Source organism: Saimiri boliviensis, chromosome 9, assembly GCF_048565385.1.
Source record: "Saimiri boliviensis isolate mSaiBol1 chromosome 9, mSaiBol1.pri, whole genome shotgun sequence".
Taxonomy (NCBI): Eukaryota; Metazoa; Chordata; class Mammalia; order Primates; family Cebidae; genus Saimiri; species Saimiri boliviensis.
In genome coordinates, this window is record NC_133457.1 from 104,579,860 (window position 1) to 104,605,038 (window position 25,179).

Consider the following 25,179-nt stretch of genomic DNA (forward strand, 5'->3'; position numbering starts at 1 on the left):
ATTGAGGGGTAAAGATGGCCATGGGGGTGAGCATGAAACCTCCTGAGCACTCCTGAGCCTGGCTGTCAATTCTGGAGCTATGAATGGAATGGTGACTAGGAGAGGCAAGGGGTTTCAAGCTTGAGCATGCATTAAGTTCCCCTGGAAGTTTCTTAAAGCACAGATGACTGAGCCCTACCCCAGAGTTTTCAAATTAAGTAGATCTAGGGTGGTGCCTGAGATTTTTCATCTCTAACATGTTCCTAGACAATGCTGATGCTGCTGGTCTGGGGACCACACTTTGAGAGCCACTGGGTTAGGTCAATGACCCAGGCAGATGATGGCTCTACCATAATCAGCATGTGACTTCTAAGATGACATTGAGTGTTGACATCCTGCTGGCAGGAGAGCAAACAAATGGAGAAGCTCTACTTTCTTCTTAAGCTCCCTGGCCAGAAAGTGATGTGCATTACTTCTACTCACATGCCATAGGTCCCACCTTTGCAAGAGAACCTGGGAAATTTAGTCCCTGGATGTGCATCTCCTTAGTAGCCACTTTCTTCCCAGGCATGCAAAGGGGTCACAGATCACTTAGTACTGAGCCATTGCCACAAATGACAAGTCCTCTCCTCATCTCCAAATCCTGGGCCTCACCACCGAGAAATGGGTTAGCCCAGCCACAGCCCCAAGCCAGATTCCTGTAGCTAAAAACATACTGTGAACAGAACATGCTCTTGAAATTGTGGGATAAGGGGGAGCAGAATCTATGGAGAGATGGATACCTGGGCCTCATCTTCCTTAGACGATTTCTCAATGACACAAGCCCATGAATGTCTCCACTCCTGCTGAGGGCACAGTGTGCACAGAAGAACCATGGACTTGCAGTCAGATGAAGAGCCATCACTCACCAGCTGTGTGACTTTGGACCTCTCTGTCCCTGGTGGGTATTGCTGGTTGATGTGGGCAACCAGCACCCAGATTGTAGCTTCTCCACTTCCTGCCAAGCCTCCTCCTCCAGCCTCCTCAACTCCTGGACCAGCAATGTGACAATAGGCATCATTTCCCTAGCAGGTTACTCACAGCTTCAAAGTTAGGGACTTCAAGGGGATGAGAGACCTCGGCAGATTCAATACATCCTTGTGTATTCCAGCTCACAGTCTGCTCTGCCCTTGCCCTCCAGTCCCTGTCCATCTTCCTTCCTTACCTGCTCGTTCTGTTGATTGCAGGCCCAGACACGGAAGTAACACCCTCCTGTAGACGGTTGAACCAGCTTCCGCAACTGCACAGGACCAAACCCTCATAAGAAAGCCCTGATTTTATGCCATTCTTAGTGGTTTTGCTTCTCTGCCTGAATCATGATTGATACAGAGGCTTTTCTTCCAACATTCTCATTTAATTTTCTGAACAACCCCACAAGAATAGTCTTAGTCTTATTTTAGAGATGAGCAAAGTGAGGATCAGAGAGGCTAAGTAACCTGTCTGAGATCCCACAGCTAGTGAGTGGTGGTTGGAGCTGGAACTTGAACCCAGGCCTCTTAAACACCAACACTTTGACACTAGGGTATTTTGTGGGCTCCTTGAGAAGAAAACTCGGCCCTATGAGATGGTCAACTTAACATCAGGTTTTCACCTACGTCCATGCCAGGATCCTGCTCCTCTGTGCCCCCAGCCCAGGCTCATCCTCTGCATCAGGGGAAGAGCCTTCCTTGACCAGGGTCTGCTGTCTGCAAAGTGACCACTATTTTCCCTCCCCAGTTTCCCCTCAAGCTCCAGCCAGAGGTTTCCAGTGGGTTGACTATACTGTTTTTATTACAAATCAATAGAAGGAGAAATGGTCTCTGAGAAGATTCTAAACTTGATTCAAAAACCAGGAGAGGGCTGGACACGGTAGCTCATGCCTGTAATCCCAGCACTTTAGGAGGTTGAGGTGGGAAGATCACCTGAGGTCAGGAGTTTGAGACCAGCCTGGCCAACATGGTGAAACCCCGCCCCTACTGAAAAATACAAAAATTAGCCAGGCATGGTGGCAGGTGCCTGTAATCCCAGCTTCTAGAAAGGCTGAGGCAGGAGAATTGCTTGAATCAGGGAGGCAAAGATTGCAGTGAGCCAAGATCGCACCACTGCACTCCAGCCTGGGTGACAGAGCAAGATTCCATCTCAAAAAAAAACAAAAACCCAGGAGAGAACATCCCTCAAAATTATTCTGCTTTTGTGTAAAGACATATATTGATAGGAGGGATGGCGCATAAGAAAGGAACAGGCTTCCATTGCAAGATGTGGAGACCCACCCATGAGAGAGGCAGAAAAGAAAACAGATGAAAATGGAGAAAATGACAGAGAAAATGGGAGGGGGACCACCAAAAACAGCAAGTGGGAGGTAACCTAGGGATAGAGGAGAGAGAGAAAGAGAACAAGACATAAAATGAGAAAGAATCAGAGACAAAGAAAAACAGAAAGAGAGAATGAATGGGAGAAATAGGCGTAGAAGAAGAGAAAAAGATGAATAAAAGAGGTGAGAATAGAAGAGAGAATGAGAATGAGAGAAGCAAAGTGAAAGAGAAAAAGCGTGGGGGGAACGGAGGGAGGCGCTTCCTACCTAATTAACTTTCCCCCCTGGTCCCAAGTTTTTGGGGGGAGGCCAGAGTGGAGTCCAAGCAGCTGGTGAGGAAGGGAGGCACCCTGCCCACTGCCCCTGTTGTGCTGGACAGTGGCCACACTTAACACAGCATCAGGAGATAGACATCTGCCTCTGAGTCAGCTCCTTTCTTCACAGCCCCACCTGCCCCACCTTTTGGGTTAATGTTGCAGAGTTAATTATAGAAAGCCTTCTGGACTGGGAATTTATAAGGCTCGGGAGAGCCTAGCTCTGGAGAGGGAGAGAAGACGTGAGGGAGAGGATGGTCAGGGCCACCCACTGAGCTGGACACTGAAGGTTTCTACTACCTGGAATGGCCCCCAAGCACCCGCAGGCAAAAGGTGTCTGAGGCCCAAGGAAATAAAGGGAGGCTTGTCCCGACTAATGCCTAGGCTACAAGGCAGTTCTTCCATTACTGATTTAGACAACCTTCCCACTCTTGTACCTCCCCCTATAACTTTCCCAGAGGGTTTTGCCAGTCTTCCATTTTTCCACCCCTTTGCCACCTCCTCTTCCCATCTGCCAATCCTTTCTCCTGTCTGACATCTTCTCCATGTATCTACCATTCTCCATTTACCTATCTCCACCCATCCATCTAAACTTTCATCCACCAGAAGCTCCAAAATCCCACTCCTCATCCTTCCACCAACTCCCTACCCACCTGCCAACTGCTTTCCATCCATTCATGCTCCCCATAGGCCAACTTTTCCACCCTTCCTCCAACTCCTTCAACTTCCGCAGAACCTTCAGTCACTACCATTTCCTCTATCCACCTGCCAATCCTTCCATCCATGATTCAGCCCCTGTATTTCCCAGCTCCTCCTCTCCATCTGACCTTTCTATCCATATGCAATTCTCCATTTATCTTCAAAACTCCTTCATCCATCCACCACTCCCTCCACCTATCTGTCAACTTGTCCATACATTTGTCAACCCCTCCCTCTTCCTCCAACTTCTCACCTACCAGCCCTTCTATCTTTTTCAAAATCCTCCATCCAACCCCCAAAATCTCCAACCCCTCTGTACATTTATTTTCACGCTCATCAACTCCTACACCCACATGCTAACCCATCCATTCAGTGGGCCAAGCTTCCTTCCATTTGTACATACAGTTCCATGTCTAATCCACCAATACCCAACCCCATCTACCATCCCATTTCATCTATCCATTCAGCAACCTTTCCATTAATATGTCAATTTATTCCTACACTATCAACTCCTCCCTCCTTCTATCCATCGATCCTCCAACACTCCATCAATCTCTTAATGCACCCACTGACTTCATAAAGGGCCCAGCCCAGCCCTCAGAGAGGTTCTGTAAAGAGAAAATGATTTGTGACAGAAAGAAAGAAAGAAAATAAAACTACAGAGCTGGGATATAATCTTGGTTTGGAACATGCTGGCAGCATGGCTCAGTTCAGTGCCCCCTGGCCTAGTCAAAGCTTTGGGAGGGTCCTCAAGGCCATTGAGGAAGCCGGACAGAGTAGAAAGGGAAGTAGGGGAAAGGTTTTCTCACCTCTGTTAAGGACGCTGGTAAAGTTAATTACAGCCAGCTACTCACCCCGCCCCCCACCAACCCCCTAGCTAACTGGACAGTACAGAGGGAGCCTCACCCGGCTGATTTCTGCCCTGACCTGTTTTGCCTGCCCTAATGGATACAACCAGGCCACAGTACCTTCCTCTGCCTAAACCCTGGGGTTTTGAGCCAACTCCAAAGACCCTGACTAGGCAAAGCCATGTTGAACCAAGGCCTGAGTAGATTTGCCAGGCTGGGGTTGCAGGCGACCCCAGCACCACAGTGATGTATACAACCTATGCGATTCCATCTCTTAAATACCAGAAAACCACTTGACTATTTATGAGCCAGTTTAGACCCAGGCCAGGTAGATTCCAGGTAACACAGAGAGGTAGAAACTGTATCAAACCTAGAGGTAGGTTATAGAATCAGCAAGACCTGGGTTTGCATTCTTCTTGTACTTCCTGGCTGTGTCACTTAACTCCTCTAAGCCATAGTGTCCTTGTTTGTAAAATGAGGGTCAGAAAGCTCCTAGCTATGGCACGGAATTATAATTTAAAAATATGCACACACTGGGATAGAATTTGACACACAGTAGGCCCCCATCAGGAGATGCCTTTATGGCTGGGCGTGTTGGCTCACATCTGTAATCCCAGCACTTTGGGAGGCCGAGACAGGCAGATCATGAGGTCAGGAGTCCGAGACCAGCCTGACCAACATGATAAAACCCCGTCTCTACTAAAAATACAAAAAAAAAAAAAAAAAATAGCCGGGTGTGGTGGCATGCGCCTGTAGCCTCAGCTACTCAGGAGGCTGAGGCAGAAGAATCACTTGAACCTGGGAGGCAGAGGTCGCAGTGAGCCAAGATCACGCCACTGCACTCCAGCCCGGGCGACAGAGTGAGACTCCAACTCAAGAAAAAAAAAAAAAAAAAAGAGAAAGAGGAGAGAGATGCCTTCATCTCACTCGGACTGGCTCTGGTAGCTAAGTCCTGGTCTTCTCTGTACATCAGGATAAACAGGATAAATTGCCATTTCCAGACCAGGTTACCCGGGCTGCAAAACTAAGCCTTCTCCCTAAAAACCCCATTATGAGAATTTCCACAAAAGCAAAAACTAAAACCTCTGTTTTTCAGGGAATTTTAAATGCCTGGAAAATTTTGCAATGGGGTGAAACTTGGACAGAGACAAAAACAAATTATTTTTGCAAATCTCAGCCCTCCCTTTTGGCCTAGCTGGCCCCTTGCCAAAAATGTGAGATAACAGGTGAATGTGTGAGTTTCTGTGACTTGGGTTTCCAAAATGGCATTCAACAAGTGATCCGTCTAATTGCTTTTGATATCTAGAAAAGCTAATTAAGGTAATAACACTTGGCACTTGTATAATAATAATAAAAATAATGACCCTTTATATGTAAGGAGCGTCTTTCATCCAAAGATTACAAAGCCTTTACAAACACTAATTAATCCTCACAACTCACCTGTGAGGTGGGTGTAATTAGACCCATTTTATGGCTGGATGAATTGAGGCATGGATGGGGTAAGGGATGTGGTAAAGATCACACGCTGCATCTGCTGCCAAGACAGGGATGCCCCTGAAGATTCTAGAAGTCGTACTCAGAATTCTCACAGCTGTCTGGTAGAATCCCTCTAAGCTGTCCCAGGGAACATCCCCCATGAGTCAAAGCTCTCTCTTGACCAGCCACAGAGAAAAGCAGAACACTAGGACCACATCTGGCTAGATGACCCTGAGCTAGTTCATTCCCCTCTCTGAGCCTTTACTTCCTTCCCCATTAGCCAAGACGACTGGGTTCCATGACACCTCACCTCCCCAGTGTTCAGTCCCACAAGCTTGTCATCCTGCTTCTGGTATCACTGGCAGGTTTCAGGGCCTTGAAGCCACCAATAAAGACCAGGTTCCGTCAGCAGCCCTGGGCAGTTGAGTTGCCAGATTTAGCAAAGAAGAATATAAGATATCCAGTTAGAACTTCCAAATTTCTGAAATTTTTGAATTTCAGAAAAACAATGAAGAATTTTTCAATATAAGCATGTCCCATGCAATATTTGGAACATGCTTATACTAAGACATGGTTTGTTACTTATCTGAAATTCAACTTTAATTGGGCGTCCTGTGTTTTGTACAACCCTGCTCATTAGCCACTCTGTGTCAGGCACAGGCTGAATTTCTCACATCTCTAATCTCAAGTAATCCTTCACCTACTCCAGGAGGCAGGCAATATCATTCCCATTTTGCCACTAAAACTAGTCTAGAGAAGAAAAGTGGCCTACCCAGAGTCCCGAATTCCTCACCTACCTGGGTCTCCCTGGAGTCTCCACTGACACCTCCAGTGATTGATTCCTCAGTGTCCAGAGAACGAAGTCCACACTCCCTATGGGCAGCCCTTCCAGGCCCTGCAAATCTGGACCGAAAATCCTCTCTAGCTTCAAGTGGGCCCAAGGGTCCCATCACAGGCATGTGCAGATTCAGTGTCATTAGCGGTGCCCAGCACCGATGCTTCCTTCCATCAGGCCTCCAGGCCTTTGCCTCTGACAGTCCCACCACCTGGAATGACGTTCCTCCATCTTCCCCTGCAAAATGCCTATAGGTCTGCAGGACTCTGCTCAGTGTCACCTCCTCAGAGATGCCTTCCCTGACCAAATACTCCTTCTGCTGTGTTAGGCTCTGGGCTGCCACATTTCCCATAATGCATTCATGTATGTGTATGCGTGTATGTGTGAGGGTGTGTGCGTGCGTGCATGTGTGTGTTTTCTCTGTGCTCCACCCTCCTGTCACCAGAACGCCTAGGGCTGTTTCTTGGCTCCATGCCTCTACACACACTATTTCCTCTGCCTGGAATCATCCTCCAAAATTAACTAAGTCATTCATTCAACTAATACTATTATGTACTTGCTATGTGTTCAGCTTATCCTTCCTGCCCTTATGAAACCAACAGTCTAGTGCAGGGGTCAGCAAACTTTTTTCTATAAAGAAACAGATAGTAAATAGTTAGGCTTTGCAGGCCATAGGGTCTGTGTCACAACTACTCTGCTGTTGTAGCATGGGAGCAGCCATAGAAGGTATATAAGCTGGGTATGGCTGTGTTCCCATAGAACTTGATTTACAAAAAAAGGCAGTAAGCCACATTTGGCCTACTGGCTATAGTTCGCCAACTCCTGACCTGTTTGAAACAGACATTGAGCAAATATCACACAAATGCCGAAAAACTATAAATAACAAACTTTCTTAAATCCTGTGAAGGAGAAGATTCTACTCAAATTCTCCCCACTCTGTGAGGTCTTACAGCAGCGGCCCCTCCCTCTGTGCTTTCAAAGCTCCTCAGTTTAGGGGGCTCATCTGCGGTCACTCAAGGCAGGGACCACCTTTCCAACCAGATGGCTTACGACCCACTGCTGATGCTGCACCTACCTGCCTGAGGTGCCCCCGCTGGGGCCAGATGGAGCTGGACTGGGGTGGACCTGGTTTAGGACCTCTCCCTTGCAGAAGGGAAGTTCTGTTCACCCCTCATCCACAAAGATGATCTCCTGCCTCTCCTTCAAATTGCTTGTCTCTGATTAATAACCTGTACTGAGCGGACTGGACATCTTATTTAGTAGAGAGTGACTGTGCTGCTATATTTGCATCACATTTTCCTTCTTAGCAAGAAGGAAACATAAAACCCTCTCCAGAGACCCCAGGGCCATACAAGGGGACAGATGTTTCCAGCGTCGTGGCTTTGTGTCCCCTCCTTCAGTGATTCCATCTTACTGGGCTCCAAAAACTGTTAAAATCAGGCCCCCATCCCCTATGCATTCATCTGCATGCGTTCAGCACACAGGCTTACATACATCTCAGGCAGATGTATGCTTACATACATAAGCACATATGGACGCACACAAATTCCTGCTTCTCACATATGCCAAAAGCATTCACAAGGCAGACAAATTTGGGCACCACAGATTCATCTAGAGACACACAAACCCTGAATTTTTGCCCCACAGCTACTGTCCATGTGTGCATGGATGCACACACTATGCACATGTGAGCACACACACATTCACACACTCTATGCATGTATGTACAGTGAAATCCAATCCTGTCTTGCAGGGGGAACAGGCCATGAAAATCACATCTGCATTTCTGGCCTACCAGTTCCATCTGGGTTCCTGCTGCCAGTGTCAGCTCTGGGGACAGACACAGGAAGTTCCCATTTCCCTGACTGACAAAATCCCAGTCACCTCTGACCCCTAGAAAGACAGAAACTCCTCCGGCTTCCTGTGAGCCGGTCCCGCTGCGTTCCCAGCACTCCTAGCTGACGTGTGGCCTGAGGAGATAAAGTGAGGCTTGATGTCCAGCCCCATGTGTGGCTCCTCCAGTCAAGGTAGCTTCCTTGGCCTCCCCTGGGGGTCAGGGCCTGGCACGCTGGGAGCCTCCAGGGAAGGGCCTTGGACTGCACCCAAGGTCAAATGCCCCCTTTATCTGAAGGACGTTGACCACTTTCCTGCCTTGCTTCCCTCTGCTTCCAACACTTCTAGCAGCCTTGGGGAGCTCACTGACCCCATCAGCCAACGCCTACTGCTCTTTTAACTCTTACGGAGCCGTCTGCATCCAGGGGTTTGCTGTCTTACTGGAGGGGAGCCAGTGGCACAGATGGAAGGAACAGTGACAGGAATTAAGAAACCGGTGAACCCCAGTTCCCAGGCTCTTGGTTGAACTGGTCTGCAGGATCGGGACCCCTTGTGGGTGTCCTCATGTTGAACGATTCATTCATCCATTCATTTAAAATGCTTGTGCTGAGGCTCTCACCTGGTGCTGGGGATTCAGTGGTGAATGGACAAGAATCACTGACCTTGCTGTGGGTGTAAAAACCTGGGTGCCAAGGGAACCCATCAGCATGGCCTTTTCTGTAGCCAGGAAAGATTCTCAGAGACAGCAGCAGCTAACTTGGGTTTAGAAGGCCAAAGAGAAGTGTACATGGAAGAACAAGCTGTATATAACCAATGGCAAATGGAAAGGGCCAAGGAGGCTGAGGCTGGTGCATAGTAGGACCTCTGCAGATGTTTGTCAACTGAATGAATGAATGAAGGGGAACTTCCGGAGGCTTTTCAGCAGGGAAGCAATATAGACTATTATTTGTAAGTGCTGCTTTCTACTTCTCACTGAAGGGCTTCTTTGCCCAGGATGGATGGGTCTTCTTCCAGAGATTCCATTGCTCCATGGATTCCCTGACCCCAGTCTCCACCACACACTTAAATATAGACACAAACACACCCCACAGACAAGTGCTGGCTGCTGATGCACACGTCCACACCAACATGCATACATGTGTGAGCCAGCCACACATGTGTAGCCACATGCAGTCCCTGTCCACATCTAAGAACGACAGTCATAGCAAACACTTTCATCTTACCCGACTTTTCCACAGGCCAGGCAGCAGTTCTCTGAATTTATTAACTCAGTTAATTCAGCCCCTAAGGTAGAAGCTATTGGGAGTCCCATTTCTACAGATAAGAAAACTAAGGCATGGAGATGAGTCAGTTGTCCGAAGACATATAGTTAGTGACTGGTGGAAGGGCTGGGATTCGATCTGGGCCCCCTGATCCCGGAGATCATGCTCATAATCACCACAGCAAAGTGGTCCCAGCCTCTCTCCCACCCTCATCCTCCCTCTCTCCCCCAGCCTCCCTCTCACCCCCAGCCTCCCTCTCACCCCCAGCCTCTCTCTCACCCCCAGCCTCTCTCCCCCAGCCTCCCTCTCACCCTCAGCCTCCCTCTCACCCCCAGCCTCTCTCTCATCCCCAGCCTCCCTCTCACCCCCAGCCTCCCTCTCACCCCCAGCCTCCCTCTCTCACCCTCATCCTCCCTCTCTCACCCTCAGCCTCCCTCTCACCCCCAGCCTCTCTCTCATCCCCAGCCTCCCTCTCACCCCCAGCCTCCCTCTCACCCCCAGCCTCCCTCTCACCCTCAGCCTCCCTCTCATCCCCAGCCTCCTTCTCACCCCCAGCCTCTCTCACCCCCAGCCTCCCTCTCACCCCCAGCCTCTCTCTCACCCCCAGCCTCCCTCTCACCCCCAGCCTCCCTCTCACCCCCAGCCTCCCTCTCACCCCCAGCCTCTCTCACCCCCAGCCTCCCTCTCACCCCCAGCCTCTCTCACTCCCAGCCTCCCTCTCGCCCCCAGCCTCTCTCTTGCCCCTAGACTTCCTCTCACCCCCAGCCTCTCTCTCACCCCCAGCCTCTCTCTCACCCCTAGCCACCCTCTCACTCCCAGCCCTCCACACTTCACCACCCATCTTATAGTCCAGCCACACTGAACCCCCATGGGGTCCCCCAACACACAACTCGTTGCCATGCTTATCTCTCTGGCATGTTCCCTCCCATCTCTTTCCAAGATCCACATGTCCTTATGAGGTCCGTTTTATTATTTGTTTACCAAACATTTGTTAAGCACAGATTATGGACTAAGGCTTTGTGCTCAGCATTTTACGTGCATTCTCTCATTCAACCTCACTGCAACCTTATGAAGGTTCTATTGTTATTAGCCTCATTTCACAGATGAGTAAACTGAGGCACAAAGTGGTTAAGTCACTCCCCTGAGGTCACAAAGAGGCAGAGCTTGGAATGGACTCAAACCACCTCGACTCATGAGCCGCAACTCTTCCTCTCATCTTCATCTGCGTCCTGCTCAGCTTTGGCTTCTGTGACTGAGAACAAAGTCTCAAAGGCAGGAAGGGGAGAAGATGGAAGGGAGGAGGAGGGGAAGGAAGAGGCGCAGCATTAAAACAAAACTCAAGGCGAGCGGAGGTTATGAATCCTGAGTGCGGGTGGGTGGATAGCAGGACTGTAGAGCGACCTTGCAAACGTTTTACCCACATTTTATCGTGAGTATTCTGAAAGCATGGAAGAGCTGAAAGCGCCGTGCCGTGAGCACCCCTGAACCCACTACCTCAATTCGGCAATGAGCCTCTCACAGTTCTTGCCTTATTCCGTCTGTGCCTCTCAGCAGCCGTCTATCCACTTACGATGCAGAAACTTTGCAGACTTTTTAAAATCTGAAGAGATGGTCAAGGCTAAGCTCCCTTGGAAAAATCACTGTGGATGACTTTGAGATTTTTACTGAGGCCCAGGAGCCTGTCCACAGTTTACATGCACACACGCAGGCAGATGCACGTGCAAGTGAGCGCACGCACACAAGGGAACAAGGACACAAAGGGTGAGGAAAGTCTCAGGGTTTGGAAGAGAGCCAGGACTACCTCAGTTGATCAGTCAGCCAGTTCCTTTCCACCTGCCAGGCCCTATTAGCCCCATGGAGGCCACCAGGGGCCCCAGGGGCTCATGGCCAGGCTAGGGGGTGGGGCATTTCCCTAATTGGCCTGCTTGTCCTTCACCCAGCAGAGGAAACAGCCGCTGGCTTCAGCCTCCAAATGACAGGAAACACCATGGAGGGCTACTCGCAGTAATTACTACTTTGAGAAAGGAGGGGAAAAAAAACCGAGGGGGAACAGTTCCAACTCAAATAACCCACTCATCGGGGGGGATGGGAAGGTGTTCCGAGGAAAAGACATTTTGAAAAGCCTTCAATCAATCTGACAAGCAATTATCTGCTTAGCTGCTGGTACAAATCCCCCGCTGAGGACTTGTGACCCTCCCAGGAAGACCGAAACCCCAGACTGACATTCAGCTCCCTCAAAGCCCCCATCCCATCCTCCTAGTAACCGGAAGGTGAAACATGTAGATTGTCATCCTGCCTGGGAAACTGCAGCTGTAGGAGCAGCCAGGGTCAGAGGGAGTGGCTACCTGATTTTTTCCCTCCACACACCCACGTGCACACACACACATGCATGCATGCACGCACACTCTACCCTGCACGACCACATGCTCTGCCCCACATATTGTAGGATAAGCTGGTTTCAGATAGTCTCTCTCCTTCCCCCAGCAACCATAAGCATTCGCTCTCACTTCATTCATTCATTCAACAAACATTTTTCTTGAAGCCTCATTAGGACACTGGTGATAAGGATGAGATACCTCCCTGATCTTCTGAATGTAACTGGGGAAAAAGTCATTGCCACCTGCTTTGTGATTCCTACTCATTTGGGGAAGCAGCATAGAGAACTGGAGAGGGCCTGGCCGGGAAAGGGAGAGCTGAATTCAGACCTAAGTGTGCCCAGGAAGGCTCTGGTCCCCTCTAAGGCTCCGGAGGCCAGGTTGTAGGGGTCTCCTCTTCTCCATCCACCTGCCCTAGGCCAGGCCTCCCCCTCTTACCACCTCTCCGAGGACCCAGGCCTACCTCTCTCTCCCTTAGAGAATCCCAGAACTGTCTCCAGTCCAGCCTATGTGGGACAGAGGGAGCAGGCAGGTTTGGCCCACCAGGGAGGGCTGCCCTGCACTTCTTAAAGAGCTGAGAACGAGCCCCCAGCAGCGCAGAGAGGGGCCCTGACAGGCTGATGCCCTTGCCTACCACCCTACCCACCTCCTCACACAGTGCCTGTGTGAATGTGCACACGTGTGTATCTCACACACAGCCCCTCACCAGCACATTCCGACATCTCACGTTCGCAGGCTGCACACACGTGGGCTTAATGCCAAAAAGGGAGAGTCCTGCTTCGCTGGTCTCACTCACATGGGCACACAGGGTGTCACACCTGCACATTCAACACCATAGATACCCATGCTCTTCCCCATGTCTGCATAGACTCACACAAACACACGCACAAACAGCCAGACATCAGCCATAGATGCAACCCTCACAATCACAGATACTCACATGAATTTCTCACCCCTTCACACACCCAGAGCCTCATGATGGAGACAGCATGCACCATCTGTCTCTTTCTCATTCTCACACACACAAGGAATTGTCAGAGACACAAGCCTTCACAACCCAGTGCACACACACACTCCACACACTTACATGACATGCACCCAGATGGTCCTTCCTCATATACCCATACACACAGACAGATGTCAGCCACAGACACAGGCACTCCCGATACACACAATCCCCTTGAGATGTTTCGCCAGGGCTTCCACATGCAACAGGCACCCAGAGGCAGCCAGAGCCTCAGGCTTGGCCCCACCCAAGTACACAGTCGCCTATTTGGCTCCAGAGCTTGATCTCACACACACACCACTCTGCACATGCTGCACACCACACGTACACACAGCACACAGCACAGAGTCCACCACATAATACCATACCACACCACCACACCATACAACACCACACCATACTACACACACACCACTCCACAAACACTGAACACCACACATACACACAGCGCACACCATGAATACCACACCACATCACACATCCCAACACACACAGCACTCCACACACATTGCACACCACACCACCACACCACACAACACCATACCACACACATACCACTCCATACACATTGCACACATAACCATACCACTCACACACCACACCAGGCCACACACACTGCACACCACACACACACACCTCACAACACAATACCATGCCACACACACCACACCATACACATACCACACCACATCACACACACACCTACACTACACACCACAACCTACACTATACCACACCACCCCTACATACCATGCCACACATCAAACACATCATGACACCACACCTCGCCACCACACCACACCACATACATACCACACCACACACATACCACATCATGACACCACACACACACCTACACTACACACCACACCTACACTATACCACACCACCCCTACATACCATGCCACACACCAAACACAACATGACACCACACCTCACCACCACACCACACCACACACCACCACACAACACCATACCATACCACACACACACCACCCCACACACATTGCACACCACACACATACCACACAACAAAATACCATACCACACACACACCTCACCACACTGCACCACACACATACCACTATACCACACCATCACATATACATATCATACCACACACACCATACACAACATCACACCATACCACCACACCACAGCACATACCACACATACCACCACACAATACCACACATCACATCACCCCACCACACACACACCACCACCATGCCACAAACACTACACACATCACCATCACACACACCCCATACAAACACACACCACTACATTACACACACACCACCACACCCGCACACTGCAGCATACACACATACACACACACAGCACACTACATACACACACCATATACACACACTACACACACACCACAACATCGCACACACTCTTACAGGAAAGGGAAGACACCTTTCCTGTGAAAGAAAGAAACCTCAGTCCTGGTGAAGGTCCAGCAGAGAAGTGAATAGCCAGTGGTGGGGAATGGAGCAGGGGGCGGAGGAAAACCCTCCCGGCCAGAGCCCTCACCAGCCCCAGGGAAGGAAGCCCTCTTCCAAGACGCCTGTGAGGACAGAATGCAAAAAGGACTTCCAAGGCCAGAGGTTGCAGCAAGAGGGAGCTGACAGCGACAGGTCTAGGAAGGTCAGAACCCTGGCCAGAAAGGAGCCTGGGTCCACGGTTAGGATAGCAGAGATCTCAGGGGACAGCAGGGTGGAGGGCCTGGTGGAATCATGATGCCTGCCCATCAACAACATACTGTCCTGAACAGAAACCCACACATGCAGGCTCTCCGTTAACCTGCGAGGCACGAGGGCTGTCACTAAGCACAACATGCTTCAGGTGGGGAGACAGACACTGTGACAGGTGACTTGCCCAGGGTCACACAGCTCTCAGCAGAAAAGTCGGAATCTAAACCCAAGTCCTGCTAACGCTGATATCCATGCTGTTAACCACTTTGAGATATCAACAGCCTAGAAGAGAAATTCCACGTAAAGTGCTTGACACAGAGCAAAGGCACAATAACTGTGAGCTGTGTTTGTTCCTATCCTTGCACATCTTGGGATCCAGAGACGGGCTCATCCACAGGGTTGAGTGCTCTGATGGGGAAACCAGATAAGAGTCCCGTGAAAAGCAGCGCCCTGTGGTGTGCACTTGGACCTTGGGTGCGGATCCAAAACTAAGTTCCGTGTCCAGCCAGGTAGGCCCCACACCCATTCTTAGAGCAGAAGGACGAATTCCAGCTCCCTCTTCTATGGCTGGAGTCTGCCGGCCAGCCATTCAGGCTCTGCACAGAGCTGGGTAGAGAGGCAAATACCGACCCTGGCAGGCCCTGTCTGACATTGCAGCCCTGGGATATGGGGTCCTGCACACCACACATACACACAGCACACACCACGAATACCACACCACATCCCAACACACACAGCACTCCACACACATTGCAAGGGTCTGCAACCTGGAAAAGCATTGACCCACTTCACCCAGACATGTGGGCCATTGCAGCTCCCACTACATTCCCAACAGCTGTCCCGATGATCAGGGACACACATGGAACGCATTATCTCCCAAGGCCATCAGCAGGGAGAGGACAGGAATGCGTGTGTAGACAGAGCAAAATGATTCTGCTCTCCTGACACAGGCGGGAGGCGGCTGTTGGCTCTCCCAGGACAATTCATTTTGCCCTCAGAGTTTGGCAAGACACATCTGATACATTGGAAGGCAGGCACATGGTTCACCATGTCCCCAAGAAGACACACTTCATGTTTTATGACCAGAACAACTCAGGTACAAGATCAGCCCCAAGTTAAATTCAACTCCCATTCCCTGACTGCACTACACAAAAGCAGAAACTCCCTCCGTTTGCAGCAGAGCTGGAGCAGACACCAACTGTCCATTCATCCACCTATCCTTCCATTTCATCAGCACTTATGGATGCCTACCGATGCCCAGCCCTGCACCTGGCACTGGAAGTGCACAAATAAGACACTGTTTCTAAGAACTCAAGTCCCGGAAGTGGAAATAGCAGAGGTGATCTCATCAGGAGGGGTGGCGTGGCAGAGTGGAAACTTTAACAACACTCAGAACCAGAGTTAGATTCCAGATATGTCCCTTCCTAGGAATGAAACCCTGGCAGGTTATTTGTCTTCAGCAAGTTTCAGTCTCCTCTTAGTGGAATGAGAATGATGATGGTACCTACCTCCTTTGGTTGCTGGGGAGATGACATGGGACAAGGCTTGTAAAGTGCTGAGCCTTGGGCTTGCTGCATTGAAACTCTCAATGAGTGGCAGCTGGTGTCATTAATGCCTTCTGTAAAATGGGTATAACAATACCCAGCCTCTCCACCTTTTACAATGAGGTTGTACCAAATAAGACAACGTGTGGTAAGTGTGCTTTATAAATGGTGGTGTGCTTATTTTATCACTCATTCATTCAGCAACCACTCCTTGACCTCCCACAAAGGGCCAAGGCTGCAAGTAGGAATGAGTTTATCACACAGGGGCAAGAAGTAAGGGAAACACAGATGTGGCTACAGAGTGTGGCATCTGGGAATGAAGAACAATTACGATCCTGATGCAGTAAGAACAGCCATAAAAGCTTCCACAGAGGAGAGCAAAGGAGATGGCCATTAGCTAACTGGTGAGGTCAAGGAAAGCTTCCTGGAGGAAGGGGAAGTAGCACTGGTGCTGCAAGTATAAATGTACATGGAGACTTCACCTTTTAAGTCTGAGAGAGCTTACGCTCTAATAAGACAATCAGCATGTCTTCAGTAACACAAGAGCGGTGGACACAGGCAGATTTTACTCATTACCCATTCAGTACACAGACAAGTGTTGAAGTTCTGAGGACAGAAATCTGAGAAGCCTGGAGCCAGCTGGACTCAGGATTGGCCTTATAAGCAGGGGCAGCAAAGGGACAGGACGTCTTGCCTGAGTCCTCAGCTGTCCCTCAATCCACAGTGGCATCCTCCACAAGTCTCAATTGCGGAGCCAAGATTGGAACCTGCATCTGGCTGTTCATGCATGACACTCTGTTTATCAGACCCAACAGAGGTGCTCAGTTCTGGGCTGGGTTATGAGCCTCAGTGTGAGACGGCTAACCTCACCACCGCATGCCCCTACCTCAAATACTTTGTTTCTGTCTTTTCATGAACCTCTGCAAACTTTCCCTGTGAAGTTCTTCCAAATCAGTCCTTTTCTGCTAGCTATAGAAACCAGACTGCACACTCACCCCAAATAGCACCCCCTCCTCAGCCCCATAAGCATCTTTTTACCTCTTCAAACCGCTTAGCACTGTCACTAGGACCTAATGTAAGTCACAGGGGAGGCCCGTTGGCTGACATCTGCTCCAGGAAGTCACATTAGCAACTTCATTCATCAGGGTCGGGATTGAGCTTCCATTGTCTGTTGTAACTGTTTGTTTGTTTCAACTTTGGCAGCAGCCCCAGTTTATTACAATTATTACTGTCTGGCATGGGAGAGAATATACTTGCCTTTCACAAGCACATAGGAATGGCATTCTTGCATTTTGTAGCAAAAGAATCACCTAACTCAATACCTCCCAAAATCTCAGATGATGTTAAAAAGAGAAGATAAATCTATTGGTACATACACTATATATATATATATATATGTCTTTGAATCCACAAATCAATCATTTTATTTTATTTTAGAAGAAGAAGGAATACCTGTTTATCTAGCAGCAAACAAAATAATAAACAATAATACCTAATGCTGGTAAGGTTGCCTTGAAATGGCTAAACAGACAAACTTTGCTGAAGGCAATGTAAATTAGAACATCTTTTTTGGAAAATATGTATCACAAACCACAAAAATGTTCCTACCCTGAGACCCACTGATTCTGCTTCTGGGAATTTATCCTAAGGAAATGAGATAAATAAAGAGAAACGCTCTGTGGAAAAAGAAAAGAGTTCATTGAAGCATTATTTCAGACAGGGGGAAATTGAAAGTAAAATTCAACAATACCCAGCATCAATTTGATGAAATAACAGGGAGCCATTAACATGATAATCTGTAATACTGGTGGAGCAAGCAAAGGCACGTGTATACTGTATTCACCTTTCAAGTTTATTATCAAGAGCAGCATGAACAAACTACATATTAACATAAAAGTCACTGTACTTGCAATGCGAGGCTGGTAGCCTTCTGGAGGTTTTTGCCTTCCTAAACTTTCAGTTGGGTCCTATATGGTTTTATAGTTTCCTTTAACTAGAGCTAAATGATCATGCTTCACAGAAGAACTGCAAACAGTGCCTAATTAGACACAACAGCTTTCACAAGACCCTCAGCCTGTCTGGGCCTCATTTCCATCTTTCTTAGGATCATCTGCCCATAAAGGTAGTCTGGGAAGTAGACAGGCCTGGCAAGGCTTTTTAAGTCTAGTGCTGTGAGGAAGAACAGATTTGTCAAAATAATGGCTAGTGGTAGCTGAGTGCTTCGTACCCATCCATTTAACTGGGTCCTCGCAACAACCCTGCAAAGTGGTTTAGATCATTCCCATTTTGCAGATGGGTAAACTGAGGGTTGTCTAGGAACAACACAGGTGTTAAGAAGAGGAGCCAGGATTCAAATCCACAACTCTTCACTCCATAGCCTGTTTCATTGTTGTGTTTCTCAATTCATGTTGATTATTTTTCTCAAATGGATGTAATTTAAAAGAAGTTGATTCACTAAAAGAAGTTCAAAGTTGTGGCTTGAAGGGAACTCCGGGCAGCCCCCAGGAGGCCCTTCTGTCTTGAAAGGGAACATAGGGTTGGCTGGCTTTGCCTGAAGAAGGACTAGCCCAGCCAGTGGCTGCAAAACCTACTGGGTTCAAGCATTTCAAAAGAAAACACCCCCTTCACCAAGAATGTACCTCAATAACCACAGAGACAGGCCCCAGAGAAGCAAAAGGGCCTGGGGGAGCCCCTGATTGGCTCCCGGTGACATCATGCCCCAGCCCAGAATGCCTGTAAAAGGGCCTACTCTGGGCGACTTTATGGGGGCTTTGGTGTCTGCACGCTCCCTCCCTGGCAGCCAGGCCAGCATGACGGCTCCTGTCTGCCTCCCTGCCCCCTGCACGTCCCCAGCGTCCCTGCCCTGGCCTCTCCCAGCCTGTAATTACTTTCAGTGCCCTGCTTTATGGGCTCCAGCAAGGGGGACTTTGCAGCAAGAGGAAGTTCCTTGAAGGGGACCCAGGAATCTTCCCAGGAGGGCCTCTTTCTCCCTGCCCTCTGAGGGGCTTTGAGAGCAGACCCAGGAGACCCTGTGGGGCCTGGCCTCCTCAGACACCTCCCAGCTCCCAGATGCCCTTATCTGGCACACTGGCTGGCCCCAGGGGAGTCTTAGAATCAAATACAAATCATTCCAAGTCTGGCCTCCAAGTCTGGACTCAGCTTCATCACTCACAATCCCCCACCCACCCCACAGACCAGCCGTAATGGCCCATCCGCCATTCACGGACACCCCACCCTTCCTTGCCTCTGAGCCTCCTCAAATGCCAGTCCCCCTGCTGGAACACTTTTCCCTCTTTTCTTTCTGCTCACCACTTCTTCGCCAGCTAACTCCCTCTCACCCTTGAGTGTTGGAGCAATTCCTGATGGACGTCAATTTTCTAGCTTGCGTCAGTGTAGGCACAGTGGACTTGGGCAGGGAGAGCAAGTCCCCGGACAGGGACTGAGTGGTCAGAGGTCAGGACCACAGTGGTGAGGTCCAAAGGGAGGTAAATGGGGCCCTGACATCTGCTCTTCCCCAACCGCACCAGCCCACACTGCAATTGCCTCTTCCCTGCTGCCTCTTCAACAAGAAAATAAGCTTCATGCAGACAGGCATCCCTTCCATTTTGTTTACGACTGCATTCCCAGGGCCCTAACACGGTACTTGGTCCACAGGCACATGGGGTGAATCAAAGTTATGTCCTGCTTAAGGATGGCCCATGAGCCAACCACTGGTTCAGGGGTTCTATCACAGGTCCTCACTTTTCTAGCCAGTAAACCCAAAGATCCCAGAGGCAGAGCTATGAGCAAAAACTTGGAGCACCTTCCATTATCACAAATGTTGGCCAGAGACTGAGGTTCAAGCTTGCCCCTGGAAAATCCATGGGCAAGGACAATCATAGGCAGAGCCAGAGGCCTGGATTCAAATCCCAGATCTGCCAATTACTGTACAGCCTTGGGCAGTTGCTAAACCTCTCTGTGCTTCAGTTTCCTCAACTGTAATAACCCCGTAAGGTATGCACAACAAATAGCATTATTACAAAATTCAAATGAAATTGTGTATGTAATATGCCTGGTCATCATTAAAATAATTCTTACCTCCTAAGTACATAAGGAGCTGCCTGGATTTTTTTTTTTTTTTAATGATTTTTACAGAGAAGTCTGAAGAGCTCTAATCCTAAACCTTAAGGGTCCCCTGATGCAAGCACCTACCTGTGTTAGGCATTGAGCTAGAGGCACTACACACGCCCAACAGCACATCCACTACAGGCCTGCCTTCAGCAGCACTTCTAACCCATTCTGGTTTGAACATCTCCAGTGACAGGAGGCTCACTGCATTACAAGGGAACCAGATAGATTTTCAAACAGCTCTACGTGGCTAATACAGAACCACGCTCATAAGAAACACAGAGCTCTCTTTGCCCCAAGGCAGACTCTTGGAAATGTGAGGGAGTGGTCCTACCTGTCAGCTTTCTCTCTCCCACATCAGGAGCTGTTCCCTCACGGAACATGGCTGTGAGGTTCTGTGCCTCCAAGGTCTCTCTCATTCCCTCCACAGGACAGTCTCCAGTATCTCTGAATTAAGTGAGAGCCACCCTGGGGGTGATCTAGGCAGCGTAGAAAATGATGTGTCTCATCTCCTGCTCGGGACACTTTCTTCTGTTCTTGCAGTCAGGGGTTACATTAGCATTTTGGCAGCTGGAACACACCATGTGGCCCTGGGCAAATCATTCAGTTTCTCTGAGTCTCAGTGTCTAGCCATAAAGTGAAGACAATAGAGGATCCTACCTCATAAAGCTTTTGGGGTGATTAAATGGAATGATGCATGAAAAGCTCTTAACACAATACTGAAAAAGTGTAGGTAGTATTGGGAGCCGGCTAAAAGCCATAGTTAGGCTTCTTTCACATGAAGTCTTATGAAGTTGGGTTTTTCCCGTCTTTGGTCTTTTCCAACAAAGTCAGCAAGACTTTGTCAGACTTTAACTGAGTCCATGTTAACTTTGTTGGCTAAGAATGGACCAAAGAGATCTCCATCAAGAGTGCCATGAGTGTACTGATGACCATTCCATGGGAACGAACGTTCTGCCCCTACCACCTCTCTCAGCCTCACTCTGCCTCCCTGGGCCACTGGATGTGGAAATCCAATGGCTGACTGCACTGTTGTGTTCATCTCTGTCTCCAGATTCTTGCCAAGCGACTGGCCCAAGAACATAAGTTGAATTTCTTCTATTCACAGATGGCCTAGAGCCAGGAAGACAGTTTTTGTGAGGTCTCTATTTTTATTCTCATTTACATAAAAGAGCATTGACGATCACAAAGGTAGCTGTGACAAGCAATCAGCAGGCATCAGATCTTCTTTTACTGTCCCACCAAATCCTCACTGTGGCATCATTCCTGTCTTCACTATTCAGGTAAAGAAACTGAGACTCAGATTAATTAAGTGACTTGTCCAAGACCCCATGGACACGAAGAGATAAAAGCAAGATTTGAACCCAGGCCTACAAAGCTACAAGCCACCTTTCTCCTATACCTGAAAGATTTTATTTTATTTTATTATTTATTTTTTGAGACAGAGTTTTGCTCTTCTTACCCAGGCTGGAGTGCAAGGGCGCTATTTCTGCTGAGTGCAACCTCTACCTCTCTGGTTCAAGCGATTATCCTGCCTCAGCCTCCCAAGTAGCTGGGATTACAGGCATACACCACCACACCTGGCTAAATTTTTTGTATTTTTAGTAGAGATGGGTTTTCACCATGTTGGCCAGGCTGGTCCTGAACTCTGGACCTCAGGTGATCCATCTGCCTCAGCCTCCCAAAGTGCTGGGATTACAGGCGTGAGCCACCATGCCTGGCAACCTGGAAGATTTTCAAGTGCTTTTCTAATGCTAAAAGTTGAGGGGAAAATGTATTTGGTCATGCAGTTCAGCATCTTCTCACAGGAGATCTGCAATGGCATCAACCATCTACAGCAGTTTTAAAACATAGCCATAAATCCTACGACACTATCCCCAGTAGGATGTGGAGCCTAAGGTCCCTCCCCTTGAACTGGAAGGACTTATATCTGCTTTGACCAATAGAACACAGAAGTGGCACTCAATGATTTCCTAGGCTACGTCGTAACATGCCATGAGGCATCTACCTCATTTAATGGAGCAATTGCGCTGAGAGTCCTGAGGTTGCTATTAAGAAATCCTATTGCTCTACTAACCTGAGACCACAACTCTGGAAGCCAGATGCAGGTGTTCCCGTTGACAGTTGTATGTGAGCCCAGTCTTCAACCAGCAAGTCCAGGCACCAGACACGAGAATGAAGATGCCATCTTGAAAGTGGATTCCCCACCATTAGCCATTCAAGTCATCCCAGGTGAGTCCTAGATGTCATGAAGCAGAGATGAGCTGTCTCCTTTGTGCCCTTTCCTAATTCCTGACCCACTGAACTTGAGACCATACTGAAAGGGGTGTCGTTTTACACCAGCAAGTTGTGGGGTGGTTTGTTCTGCAGCAAAAGAGAGATAATCAAAACAACGTCTGACAACCCGGCTCCTCATTTCTCAATGCTCTGAATTTGTTCATGAAAATGCGCATGATTTTCAAACTCAGAAGCTCTACATGGACCATTCAGAAAGTCATATTTGACCCAGACATTTCGGCTGAGTAAGAGGCCAGGCTTGCTACATACCTGGATGTCAGCATCCTGATGATTTTTGTGTCCTATCTGTTCATTTCTTAGTAGTTATTGCATTGCTACCTTGTGCCAGGCACTGTGCCAGGCATGGAGATAGGGTGACAAACAAAATAGACACCAGCCTTGCCCCCAGGAGCTCACAGTCCAGTGGGGGAAGACATACATCACATAAGAAATTTTGAGTTCAAAATGGAGATGCACAGCCTGAGGGTCATAACCATGTCTGGCAAAGGGAGCGGGACAGGCCTAAGAAGTTGACCATCTGAGCGCTGAACAACAGAGGCCGTGTCCATCCGATGTGGAAGAGGCAGAGACAAGGACTGCAGACAGGGAGGACAGCTGGAGGGGAGGCTGGGTTGCGAGAATGCATGAAGCATTCAAGGACACAACGGATGTCTGTTGTGACTGGAGCGAAGACACTGAGGCGGAGTGGTGGGAGGAGACGCTGGACAGGGCCACCGGGTGCAAATGGATGGGTTATCGCAGCCCAAGTCCCCATCCAGCCCCAGTCCCAAACTGCTGGCCAGCGGACCACCTCTGCTTCTTGGAGCCCCCATGCTTTCCTCTTACCTCTCTGACTGTTCCTTCTCTGTTTCCTTGGCGATCTTCTCTTTCTCCAATCATTGCCACATGTGAGTTTTCCCTCCTCACAAAACACTCACAGTTCTCAGTCGCTCATGCGTTCTTCTGATAACCCCAAAATATTAAGTTGAAACACAGGAAATTGCAATATTTGACCATGTGTGACTTAATGAAAAAAAAACCAGCAATTTCAATGGTTCAGCTTAATTTTAAGCTATTGCCCCTTGCAAGATATCTTCTGCAATGACTCAATCAGCAAAGTCTTGAAACTCATTATTTTCTGAGGTTTGTCATTTTCAAATATCTTTCCAAATATGCAGTTGTATAATAATTTCGAATAAAATTATGTAATCTGTACCCTTTGAATTCCACTATGGCCCTCAAACCACACCTCCCGAGACCTCAAACCCAATTCTTAGATATGAGACACTGCTCCATTGGTCCAGAGGGTTCTCACCTCGCCACCCTCCCCTACCACCCTCCATCTCTTCAAACTCTTCCATATCAACTGGAAGTTTCCTAGGAACATTAAAAGTCTAAGAGGGAGATGAGAAAAACAGCAGGTTGGAGAGTTTGAAACTCAGAATGAAAAAAGTTTGGAGATGATCCCAGCAATTGCTAAGAATGGCACATGCCTAAGATGCCCAGAATCTAGATCTGAAAGGCCCACACATGTCTTTCTGCCCTGAACCCAAGAAGCCAGGTCCCTCCACTCCTGCAGAGTGGGGTAAGAGTCCTGAGTGACCAGCTGGTCATGTCCAAGCCTGAGGCCAGACACTGCTCACGTGCACTGCTGTTTGCTCGTGAGGGAGCGGGCCTGTTGCCATCAGGTCACATGTCAGGCATTGGAGTGTGAATGGCCAGGCAGAGGCATAGGTGTGGGGGTGGATGGCAGGGTGGGGGATAATTCTTTAAACTGCTCTGTGTCACTGTCCCCAGAGATTCTGAGAAATTGGGTGAAAGTGCATCATCTCTGGAGCCTCAGCCACCTGGGTCAGGGATGAAACATACTCTGCCCCAGGTCAACCTTGTACCTTCCCAGGCCTGGGAATCCTGGGGTTTTGTCCTAATGTGCTAGAGACTGCTGCTTGTCCACTCAGAGGTAAAGGATAGTTCCAGGTCTTGGAAGAGCTGGTGTGGTAAGGACAGGCTGGATCTGGCACACTCTCTCTCTCTTTCTCTGTATGTATGTGTCTATTTGTGTGTGTGTGTGTGTGTGTGTGTGTGTGTGTATGTGTGTGTGTGTGCCACAGAAAGCCACAGATCTGACACTCACTCTCTGTCTCTCTCTCTCAGTCTTTCTCTTATGTACGTGTGTGTCTGTGTGTCTGTGTATGTGTGTGTGTGTGTGTGTGCCAGAGAGATCCACAGAGAGACAGTCACCAAGTGCAGCTCCGTCATCCTTATTATCAGCCATCATCTACTGCTGAATCCTCTGTGCCCAAGAAAAGAGGAAAAAATGGGAATCCTTCTTTGGCCCTGAGGAGGAGCTCACTGTCCACTAAGGGAATTAAGTACTGGACAAAATCTACTGAGCACCCACCATGCACTGAGTGCCTTATTGCACCTCCCAGTTTAATCTGCTTAACAAACCTCTTGGGAAGGAGGCATTACCTGTGTCCCAGCTGAGGAAACAGAGGCACAGCAAGGCTAATGGGCATGCCTGTGGGAAGCTCCATGAGGAGCAGGTGCCAGTCTACCTTTGCTCACCATTTAATTCCCAATGGTTGGTTT

At 48.9% G+C, this 25,179-nt stretch overlaps 1 long non-coding RNA gene across 1 annotated transcript in view; it reads right to left on the reverse strand.

The window, feature by feature from the left end:
* Window positions 1-25,179, reverse strand: part of LOC141585698 (uncharacterized) — a 98,288-nt gene that overhangs the window by 40,299 nt on the left and 32,810 nt on the right. The window contains exon 6 of the long non-coding RNA XR_012519354.1: window positions 22,388-23,550. This is a non-coding gene — a long non-coding RNA (uncharacterized LOC141585698). The remainder of the gene's footprint in view (window positions 1-22,387; window positions 23,551-25,179) is intronic.